Source organism: Rutidosis leptorrhynchoides, chromosome 8, assembly GCF_046630445.1.
Source record: "Rutidosis leptorrhynchoides isolate AG116_Rl617_1_P2 chromosome 8, CSIRO_AGI_Rlap_v1, whole genome shotgun sequence".
NCBI classification, from domain to species: Eukaryota; Viridiplantae; Streptophyta; class Magnoliopsida; order Asterales; family Asteraceae; genus Rutidosis; species Rutidosis leptorrhynchoides.
Window position 1 is genome coordinate 300,415,519 of NC_092340.1, and position 13,136 is coordinate 300,428,654.

Consider the following 13,136-nt stretch of genomic DNA (forward strand, 5'->3'; position numbering starts at 1 on the left):
TAAGACATGAAGCATACGAAAATTCGTTAATCTATAAAGAAAGAACGAAGAAATGGCATGATAAAAGAATCAGAAGTTCAAAAGAATTTAAAGAAGGAGACAGAGTTCTTCTTTTCAATTCACGATTCAAGCTATTTCCTGAAAAATTGAAATCAAGATGGTCTGGACCATTCATAGTCAAAAGAGTTTTCCCATACGGAACGATAGAATTAATAAATTCAAATGGGATTGAATTTAAAGTTAATGGTCACAGAGTTAAACATTACATACATGGTCCGATGGAAGTCGACAACGAAGTTACTCACAATTTCGACACCACAGCTAACTAAGTGTGGGGAGAATCAAGTCTTTAAAGGATAATATGTATTTCTGTTAGAGTTAGATTGTCTGTTTTCGTGTAGTTCTCGAAAATGGAACCCGAATGGTCTTTCCCTAGCAGACCCTAAAGAACTAGTCTTCTCCCCCCATTCTGAATTTTTATTTTTTTTAGGTTTTTACGAAATGAAGACTGCCTGTGAACTAAACCATGGTCTAATGCTACACGCTTTGATCACTAAACGAAATAATGACATACTACCGAGTGAACTAGTATCAGTAATCAGAGAAAGAATGGACGGAGTTAGAAAAGAATCCAGATGCGAAGATAATAAGTTACAATTTGGTAAAGGAAAATCAAAATCCGCAGCAAAAAGAAGAGCACGACACCTAGAACGATGTCACAAATGCGGAAAATGGTCACATGGAGGTAAATGTTCAAATAATCAAACCTATTCAAATACCGAATTTGTTACTTTATGCAGAGACGGACCGTTCATATGTTTAGAAGAAAAGACACTGAATGCTCGAGGTTACGCCTATGTAGCTATGGAAAACCAATTAAACCGACTATCTTATGAATGAGATAGATCATATAACTAAGAAATCTATTTCACAGGTATGTTTGTACAGTTTTTATTTTATTTTTTTTTATTTTTAACCTTTTGATAATAAACGCTAATTTGTTCGCTATAAAGTATTAAATTGGTATTGAATAAAATTAGGTTTGGCGACCGAAATTATTGATATCATTCAAAAATTTATTACATCACTGCGAAATTTAACGTTTATTCTTAAGGTATAAATATCTTTAATCAATCAACCCAAAATATTTCAAAAATTCGTCATGAGTTAAATTAGGTCTTGGAACCGAAATTACTTTACCGAAAAGAGGGGCGCATATTTTTGATAATATTTGATTGATTAAAGTGGGATAAAAAGCCAAAAAGATTTTTAATTTTATTTTTACCATGTTTTTAAAATTAATATTTAAATCTTAAATTAATATTGTAAACTTTGTAAAAACAATATTTTTAAAAATTGTAAATATTTGAATTTTTAAATTAAGTTTGGTATGAATTTTTAATTTTTAAAATATGAATTTTTAATTTTATGCATTTCAAATTTTAAGTTTGGTGTGAATTTTTAATATTAATTTTGAATTTTATATTTAAGTTGTGTGAATTTAAAAACAAAAATTTACTTTATCTCATTAAGTTAAAAATATGATTTTTAAAATTCGTCGTAAGTTGAAGACTAGGTCTTTGAACCGAAATTGCTTTACCCGAGGGAGGGACGAGAACTTTTATTATCATTATTTTTAATCTTATTGAATTAAAGTATGCCAAAAACATAAAAAAAAAAAAAAAAAACCCAAAAATCTTTACTTATAAAAACCGCGCTTTGATTTGACAAATTTTAAAATTTTGTCGAGGGACAGACTAGGACAACGATCCGAAACGCCCTCGCTCCTAAAGGAAAACAAAATTTTTAAAATTTAATTAATTATAAGTTTTATAAAGTATAAGGTTTTATAAAAAAAAAAAAAAAAAAAGGCTGAAAACACTGTACCCGGACCCCCATGCGATCGCATGGGTTTTACACTTCAACTCCATGCGATCGCATGGAGCTGAAATCCAGGCCTGATACATACAGCAGCCTGTTCTGTCTTCCTCACCACAACACACACACATTCACGAAACTCACCCAAAAATTCACCAATTTTCGCCATTTTTCCACCGTAATTCGTCATTTTTCTTGCTCTAATCATGTCTAGATTCTCATTCTTCAGCAAATTGGTAAAAATTACACCCCTAAACTCTATAAATTCCTAGTTTTTGTGATAATTACCAATTTTTTACCTAATGCAATTTTATTAATTTTTAGTGTAATTAGTGTTAAATTGTTAGTATTTTATGCATGTATAACCTAGATTGATGCTATTTAACATGATTTGAAGCCAAAAACTTCAAAATTTTTAGAAATCTAGGGTTTGTGTTCTTGAGCAATTTGGGGTTTTTTGATATAAACAGGTTATGGCCGATTTTTGTCATGAATTATTGCTAAATTGAGTAGTGTAACATGTTTAGATAGTTAAATGATCCAAACAATGATCCTAAACATGATTTTTGGAGAATAAAGTGGATTTTTTAAGTCCAAAAGTCATGAACTTGATTTATTTGATATATTTGCCATTTGAGACTTGTTAAATTATTAGTAATGAATATTTTGACATGTTATTTGAGTTAAATGCTTATGAATTTTGTATACATTTTCATATGTGCTTATTTGAAAAATGTAGAATTGTGAAAAATTGTGAAAATGTGTATAAGTTTAATTTTGATTTAACATGTTATAGTGATTGTTTTAAGTTGTTATTTTGCTAACACTAATGCATATTTGGATGCACAAATTTTGTGTTTAATGTATTTTACAGAGAGCCGACACTGGAGGTTCAGGAGCATCATCATCTAGACGACCAGCACCAGCACCAGAACCAGAACCAGAAATGCAACACGAACAAGAACCGCAACAGGAACAACAACAGCCTGATCAGCACAAACCTTATTATGATCCGGTACAGTTTGTTGATGAATTCATAGTATTCCCAATGTGGCCGCCAGTAGAATTCTCAACGATTCCTGAGCACACTCTACATCCTAATCTGAGATTTGATAGAAGATGGAGAGATTACGAGACATATCAAAGGAACAAATTCAAATTGGTAACAAAAAATGTAGAGGTGCCAAGGGTAATTGATTGGGCCCCTTTGGAAACGGTCCATCTAGCTGACCGTGTTAGACAGCTTTTAGTTCAAAGGTATGGCAGTTCTTCTTTTACAGATTGGGAACGTCTTTTCACCATTCGTAGACCTGTATATAAGGAATGGTGTGTTGAGTTGATGAGTACTGTATCACTTGATACAAATATAGTTAGAATAGATGATAGAAGATTTCTTAGGTTTATCCTTGGCGGTAGGATGTACAGAATGTCCATGCTGGACATGGCCAGGGCCTTACAGATATATACTCCTGGTGAGTTGCTATTACCCGATTGTACAAACTTGATTCATTATGGTGAACGGGTAGATAGTAACTTTGACGCTGACGCCATTTGGAGGCGTATGTCACATTTTGATGTTTTTACACGAGCAGGAGGACACTCCTATACACATATTGACAGAGCCGAGCTTCGTATTATTCATAGATTTTTGGCTAACTCGGTTACACAAAGAGGTCATAATAAAGAAAAAATTACCTTATATGATTTATTCTACCTAAAGTGTATTCGGGATCCTAGAAGCTTTGTCAATATCCCTTACTGTGTTGCTTTTTATTTATCTAAAATGGTAGAGGGATTGCAGGACGGGAGTATAATAGGAGGAGGTATTTTTGTTACTCTCATTGGAGAGTATTTAGGTGTTGATAGGAACCAAGGGGGTCCATTACAGATTTGTAGAGAACAGGTTGAGCCCTTAGGATTGAAAGTTTATGTGGGTGCTAAGGTATTGAAAAGTAGACGTAACCAGGCAGTACCCTATGAGGGATCTCATCCTCAGGTAGAGAGAGGCTCAGACGAGGAAATGGAGGAGGCGGAAAACATTAGGGATGTCTTTCGAGATGCTATTCTTGACGTCCACGTTCGTATAGATGAGGAAGCAATGACGAACGCGGCAAGACATAGTATGTATGAGCAGTGGAACTCCGAGCGAGTATACGAGGATTATAGGCGACGCCAACACGATAGCTGGTTAGTTCATCAGCACCAAATCATGAGCCAGCTATCATATCAGGTACCAAATAACTATGTACCTACTCGACCTGCTCATTTTCCGCCACATAGCCCCGATATCCGACCACCCTTTAACCAGTATGACTATAACCAAGCCTATCAGAACACCTATAACCAACAATGGAACCCACCCGATGAGATGAACTGGAACCCCTATCCAGACTGATTTAGTTCCATTTGGTTATTTTTATGATTTTTATGTTTTTATCTTTTGACTTTTTCATGTTTAAACTTATGTTATTGGATAAATTTGTGTAATTTTTATTATTTTATTATTATTGTGTACTAATATTTCATATTTAGAATTTGAAAGTGGGATATTAAGTCCCATTTCAAATTGCCATGCATGATTATACTTGTATGTATGTATATTGTCAATTGTTCAAAACAGGGTAAAACAGCGCATTTTCAAAGACTGGCATTAAGTTCAGCAAAAGCTACTAATTTTGACGATAAGATGACAAATAAATGTGATGTAACAACAGACGAAATGAACAAATGCTATGCACCACTTATCATTCAGCAAACAAACGCCAATATGTTTGGAAACTTTGGTAAAATTTAATCATTTCTACGCTAATCACCCTCAATAATTTAAATTGTACTGATTTCTTGCAAATGAGGGCATTGCAAGATCTTAAGTGTGGGAAGGGGTTAAATTCTTTCGGATTTTAAAATTTTTATCTTAAACACTTGGTTACCATTAAAAATACTAGTAAAGCAGTAGTTGTATTAGAATCTAGTGCTCTCTGATAATAAAGAACAGCCCTAGTCTTATATACTGACTACCCAATTCTAGTAAAATTTTTAAAAATTTTCAATTAAATGAACTCAAATTCATGTTTATACATATTTATGAACGATAAAACTAGGTGTTAACACCGAAATTATTGTTACCTCGGAAAGGACATAAATTGAGAAACAAACCAAAATGTTAAAATTCATTTAAAATGGAATAGAGGACGATAAAAAGGAAAATAAAAGCCAAGTGTGGGAAAATTTACCAAGTTATTTTAAACATATGTCACATATATCTGTAACAAATAACTGAAAATACTTTTGCTTTGGACTAAACTAAACCATTTTACCCGATGAAAGAAAAGAAGAGATGGATCTACACGATGAATCAATTCCATCATTAAAAGGAAGTAAAGTCTTTCGAAAAAGACACGCGCTTCTTGATTTAGGTCAAGAAGTTGTCATCCAGACCAGCTGTAGGTTGACGAAAAATCTAGAAAAGTCACCTCTAAAATCAGCAGGAAATCCACGGACCTCAGCATCAAACAGGGTAGCCAAGTGGTCAGATTTATCCTAACCATGAGAAGGATTTATCTCGTACAATGGGGGGGCACCATGCAAATTAGCTTGATAAGACTAATGAATCAGATCCCCAGAAAGGATAATCTCCTTAAAAGATCAAAAATCAGCTTTTAAGACTGATATTACTCAATCCTAGAGATTGACCTTAAAGATTGAGAATTACAAACTCATGGAATTCAATGATACCTGAACTTGAGCTTGAACGAGAAAATATTTTGATCAAAATTACAAACCTATTTGTTTTCTGAAAACCCTATTTTCAATGCGTTCATTACCATTGAACGTAAAATCCTAGGAATTCACCTGGAATTCATTAGGTCACCTGAACTAAATCGGGTGTCAACCGTAAGAACGGTGGTTGCATAGTGGTCAAAGACAGGACCTTGTGCCAGACCGAAAAATCATAAGGGTGAGCTTTACTATTGCTCCTACCAAGGATAGTAATTGCATCCGACACGTTATAGACCATAATTAAAAGCATGTCAGGGGACATTGCCTTAACAATTGCTTGTTCAACGCTTTCCTTTACAGCCGGACGGTAGTTTATCGAAAGGTAATATACGGGACAAGTAAACTGGACGTGTTGCTTTCCAAATACAAGGTTAGCAAGTGGGTGACACAAAACCACAAGTTTTGAGCTAAAATTTTCAAATCTGAAACCCACCAAACCCACAAAAATATTTTGCAAACACCGGTGAAGGGTTATTCCGAAAAACTTATCTAGGGTAAAAGCTAGATTGAATTTTCAAAAGATCAAATATTTTCATAAAGATCCAATTTCCTTAAGGATCTACATTTTCATAGTCATGTGGGACTGTAAACCGCCTTTCAAATGTGCACTTTGCTTTAGAAACCGAAAGTAAATCGGCTATTTGATTGCAAGTGTCGTTGACCTAAACCCGAGGCAACTGTGGATGACACTCCCACCTTTAACCATGGTTCTATCATTACTATCATTGTTTATACCGCCGTATAGAAATCACTGATGTACAAAGTGTGAAGAATAAAGAAGTGATTCTAGTATTTCAAGACGATATTGCTTGAGGACAAGCAACGCTCAAGTGTGGGAATATTTGATAATGCTAAAAACGAACATATATTTCATAGCATTATTCCTCAAGAAAGACAAGCTTTTAGTTGCAATTGTTCTATTTACAAGTGATATTCGTTTAAATAATAAAAGGTGAAGACAAAAGACAGATTCGACGAATTGAAGACGCAAACGACCAAAAAGCTCAAAAGTACAAAATACAATCAAAGAGGTTCCAATTATTGATAAGAAACGTCTCGAAATTACAAGAGTACAAGATTCAAAACGCAAAGTACAAAATATAAAATTGTACGCAAGGACGTTCGAAAATCCGGAACCGGGACCGGAGTCAACTCTCAACGCTCGACGCAACGGACTAAAAATTACAAGTCAACTATGCACATAAATATAATATAATATTTAAATAATTCTTATAATTATTTAATATATTATATTATTTATAAAACCGTCGGCAGAAGAAAACAACCAAATATGAGCCTCCCCAGCTGGCCATGCGATCGCATGGCCTGGAAGGCATAAATCCATGCGATCGCATGAGCCCCAGTTCCAGCCCACATGCCTATAAAAATCGAGCTTTGGTGCACCACAAATCCATCTATCTTTCTCTTTTCTCCATTCATACGATATATTTATATTTATAATTTATATTTTAATTTTAATTATAATTCTAATAATAAGGGTATGTTAGCAAATATTGTAAGGGTGTAAGTCGAAATTCTGTCCGTGTAACGCTACGCTATTTTTAATCATTGTAAGTTATGTTCAACCTTTTTACATTAATGTCTCGTAGCTAAGTTATTATTATGCTTATTTAAAACGAAGTAATCATGATGTTGGGCTAATTACTAAAATTGGGTAATTGGGCTTTTTACCATAATTGGGGTTTGGACAAAAGAACGACACTTGTGGAAATTAGACTATGGGCTATTAATGGGCTTTATATTTGTTTAACTAAATGATAGTTTGTTAATGTTAATATAAAGATTTACAATTGGGCGTCCCTATAAATTACCATATACACTCGATCGGACACGATGGGCGGGGTATTTATATGTACGAATAATCGTTCATTTAACCGGACACGGGAATGGATTAATAGCCACTAGAATAATTAAAACAGGAGTGAAATTATGTAAAAGGACACTTGGTATAATTGATAACAAAATATTAAAACCTTGGGTTACACTCAGTCGACATCCTGGTGTAATTATTAAACAAAGTATTAAAATCTTGTTACAGTTTAAGTCCCCAATTAGTTGGAATATTTAACTTCGGGTATAAGAATAATTTGACGAGGACACTCGCACTTTATGTTTATGACCGATGGACTGTTATGGACAAAAACCAGACGGACATATTAAATAATCCAGGACAAAGGACAATTAACCCATGGGCATAAAACTAAAATCAACACGTCAAACATCATGATTACGGAAGTTTAAATAAGCATAATTCTTTTATTTCATATTTAATTTCCTTTATTTTATATTTAATTGCACTTCTAATTATCGCATTTTTATTTATTGTTATTGTATTTAATTGCACTTTTAATTATCACATTTTTATTAATCGCAATTTCATTATCGTTATTTACTTTATGCTTTAATTTAAGTCTTGTATTTATTTTTAATATTTTACATTTGGTTTTAACTGCGACTAAAGTTTTAAAATCGACAAACCGGTCATTAAACGGTAAAAACCCCCCTTTATAATAATAATATTACTTATATATATATATATATATATATATATATATATATTTGTATTTTTATAAAAGTAAACTAATATAGCGTTAAGCTTTGTTTAAAAAGATTCCCTGTGGAACGAACCGGACTTACTAAAAACTACACTACTGTACGATTAGGTACACTGCCTATAAGTGTTGTAGCAAGGTTTAAGTATATCCATTCTATAAATAAATAAATATCTTGTGTAAAATTGTATCGTATTTAATAGTATTTTCTGTAAAAATATAAGCTATTTTATATACTACTCTGCTAAAACATCAATCACTCTACAAGATTGGAAGTAAGCTAGCAAACTTGGAAGTATTCTTGATTTTATGAAACTAGAACTTGTAGAATTTATGAAGAACACTTAGAACTTGAAGATAGAACTTGAGAGAGATTAATTAGATGAAGAAAATTTAAGAATGAAAGTGTTTGTAGGTGTTTTTGGTCGTTGGTATATGGATTAGATATAAAGGATGTGTAATTTTGTTTACATGTAAATAAGTCATGAATGATTACTCATATTTTTGTAATTTTATGAGATATTTCATGCTAGTTGCCAAATGATAGTTTCCACATGTGTTAGGTGACTCACATGGGCTGCTAAGAGCTGATCATTGGAGTGTATATACCAATAGTACATACATCTAAAAGCTGTGTATTGTACGAGTACGAATACGGGTGCATACGAGTAGAATTGTTGATGAAACTGAACGAGGATGTAATTGTAAGCATTTTTGTTAAGTAAAAGTATTTTGATAAGTGTCTTGAAGTCTTTCAAAAGTGTATGAATACATATTAAAACACTACATGTATATACATTTTAACTGAGTCGTTAAGTCATCGTTAGTCGTTACATGTAAGTGTTGTTTTGAAACCTTTAGGTTAACGATCTTGTTAAATATTGTTAACCCATTGTTTATTAAATCAAATGAGATGTTAAATTATTACATTATCATGATATCATTATGTATTAATATATCTTAATATGATATATATACATTAAATGTCGTTACAACGATAATCGTTACATATATGTCTCGTTTCAAAATCATTAAGTTAGTAGTCTTGTTTTTACATATGTAGTTCATTGTTAATATACTTAATGATATGTTTACTTATCATAATATCATGTTAACTATATATATATCCATATATATGTCATCATATAGTTTTTACAAGTTTTAACGTTCGTGAATCGCCGGTCAACTTGGGTGGTCAATTGTCTATATGAAACCTATTTCAATTAATCAAGTCTTAACAAGTTTGATTGCTTAACATGTTGGAAACATTTAATCATGTAAATATCAATTTCATTTAATATATAAAAACATGGAAAAGTTCGGGTCACTACAAAGGGCAGGGTAATCCGATTTGTATCTAAAACCATGCCCGGACCCATACCCGTGAAAATATTGAAAACCAATCCCATACTCGGCCCTAAACCCGTTTACCCAGCCTGAACCCGGCCCAAAATTATCGGGTTTCGAGTTTCCCCATAAGGTATGGGTTTTTTGTCATCCCTACTATTAAGGAGTATTTTGAGATGTGCTAAATTAGTTACTCATTTTTATCTTCAGCAAATCGAAAATAGTGTAAGTAGGTCAGAATAAAATTTGATTGCTAGCAAATTAATCATTGTATTTTTCTTAATGTGTACACAATTTTCAAGTGGAGAATTAAATAGGACTGATGGAGTAACTTTTAACGACAGACTCTTCACATATACTCCCTCCGTCCCTATATAATTGTCCACTATTCCATTTTGGGATGTTCCAAATTAATTGTCCACTTCCATAAATGGAAAGGAAAGAAGATATTTCATTGGTGGATCTGGAGAGAGAAGATATTTCATTGGTGGAGAAATGAAGTTAGTGAGATTTTCTTAAACTGTGTGTTTTTTGTCTGGTGACAATAAATATGGGACGGAGGGAGTATATAGTATAAATTCTGAATAACCTCTATCAGAAAGTGATTTTAATAGTTTTTTTCAGCGAAAAAATGAATAATAACTTTTATATAAAAAAAGAAGGTTCATAGAAAATGAAACATTCTTTAAACTTACAAACCAAGAAACTCGAGCAAAACTAAACAAACCTAAACTAAGCTCGCAACCCGGCTCAGAGAACAAAATGCCTACAAACAACACGACTTATCCTAACAAAAAAATGAAGACCAATCTAATCGATAACCGGGAGATTAGGATTCATATTTAACTAAAGATAAGACAAAAAAACGCCATCATCTGAAACACCGCTCAAGCGTCTTTAATAAAGTCACCGAACACCTACAGTTCCTCTTCATGAGTCAATCTCTTTTTTCTTTCGATTTGCGGCTTTTTAACTTGCTCCAATTTGGAAGAAGTTTCGCTAGAAATACTAACATCCCCTTTTTGAACGCCTTCCGTATTGTCCATCATGTCAATGAAGGTCGAGATAGTATCGAGTATTAACGGTTTTTTACAAACAAATTTATCGATTTTAGATGCAAGAGATAGAGAATCAAATGGCCCTTACCCAAACCATCCAAAGATCCATGAACACCTTCATTACCCGGACCAGCCGAATGAGAGACCATTACCAAAAACTTTGATCCAGATACCAGAAGCAGAGCATTTAACCGCAATTCCCAAACTCGATTCAATATAATTATACACATTAATGAGAGTCTTAATGAAATGTTGTCCTAGAAAAATCTATGTATAAAAATATGGGGTTCAGAGGGCATAAAATTACAATGGATAATTTAGTAAAAAACTTTTGAAAGTATGCAGTGCATTATTATATATAACTAGTTTGGCTGCCTGCGCGATGCACTGGATTAGTAGATCAATGTTTTAAACGTTTATATTTAGTCTTTATGTAATAATTGGTTTGAAGATGTTTTCGGGAATAAAAGAAGATGGTGCTTTTTCACCAGCTCTTTGGCTATTAGAGCACAAGGTGTCCATGTCCATTTTCCAGTGTCTATTTCGGCTTTCATTTTGGACACTGAAATTGACTGACAGTGTGTAAGGTGGAGGTGTCCACAGTGTCCATTTCAGTGTCAATTTCAGTATTCATTTTTTTTATATTTTATAGTTTTAATTGATTTTTAATATTGTATTTAATTAATTTAATATAATAAAAACAAAATAATAAATTAAAATTTATAAAATAAACTACATTACATTTATTAAAATTCATAAAATAAACTAGATTACATTTATTCAAAACATTCATAAAATAAAGTAAATAACGTAATAATTCGTCTCATAAAATTCATAAGTCGTCTCAAAGATGCCACAAATGTTCTACCAAATCAGATCGTAAGCCTTCATGCACTTCTCTATCACGTAACTCCCTTGTTCTTCTAGCACGGGCGTCACACCTATCGATCCAAGTACGTTGTATATGTTAAATGGGCTTAACTACCTAATCAGTCTCAGCAAGGTTGTATTCATTGTCTTCGATAATGATGTTGTGTATTACGATGCACGTGTACATTAGTTGTCTCATTATATTCACCTCGTAAGACCGTGCGGGTTGCTGAAGAATATGCCAACGACCTTGTAGGATCTCAAAAGTTCTTTCAACATCTTTGCGAGCGCCCACTTGTTTCTTTATAAAGTAAGAACGTTTTTTGTCAACGGCACTTGAAAATCCCTTAACAAATGTCGCCCATGTTGGTTAAATACCGTCAGCTAAATAGTACCCTCTTCTGTATGGAACACTGTTTATGTGATAAGGAACGTCAAGCATTTCCTCATTAAGCATTTGAGTTGAACAAATCACTATTGTTTAGCACATTAATATCGTTGTTTGAACCCGCCACACCAAAATACGCATGCCAAATTCAATTATCATACGAGGCGACTGCTTCAAGCATAATAGTTGGGTGACCTGTGATCGCCTCACATATACTGTCCTCTCCACGCAACCGGACATTTTGCCCATGCCTAGTGCATACAATCTATACTACCCAACATGCCCGGAAAACCATGAATCCTTTCATGACCTTCATACAAACGGTGAATGTCATGCAACGTAGGCTCTCTTAGGTATGCGTTAGCATACAAATCAATGATACACTTACAAAAGTTGTGTAGAGATTCCCGACCAACTCGTTCAGACATTTGCAAATACTCATCCAACGCATCCGGTGTATAACCGTATACTAGCTGACGTAGTGCGGCTATCATTTTCAAATATGGGCTAATACTTCACCTACCATGTGAATCTTGTCTTCGATGAAACCGTCTAAACTAATACGGCAATGGATTTGCTGAGTAGTTTAGAATATCATTCATAATCCTAAGAAAAACACGTCGCCGCATTCGAAATCTTCGTTTGAAATTTTCATCCGTATATTTGCAACCCTCGTCAAAATAATCGTCCAAGTTAACTTCATCCTCAGAAGATAAATCTTCAAGTACGTTTAGTGTATAGTTCGTGAACGAGTCGCCGGAAGAATTCGAAGAAGACGACATATTGTGATAAAAAAAGATAAAAATATGATAAAAAAAGAAATAGTTGTGTTGAATGGTAAATAATTTGAATATTGTAGAGAGAAAATGATAAATAAAGATATAGTTGTGTGTGTAAAATGAGAAAAAAAAAGTGTGGTATTTATAAGAAAGAAAAAAAAAAAAGCTAGATTTTAAAATTTCAACTCCAACGGCTCGATTTGTCACCGTCGGTTCACGGATGGTGGAGACGCTGGGATGGACGCCGTCATGGTGTCCGGCGACCGTTTCCCGGCGTCGATATAGGGGGACGGCGAAAATTTTTAGTGGATACCGTGTGCTCTTATTTACATAGATCGCGGCGTAAAATTTATATTAACTCTATAAAATAAGGACACGGTATTTGATAGAAGCCCGTTCAAGATGACTAGTCTCGTAAGAAAATAAAAGAGAAATAGACAATTTCGCTAAACCAAATTTTTCA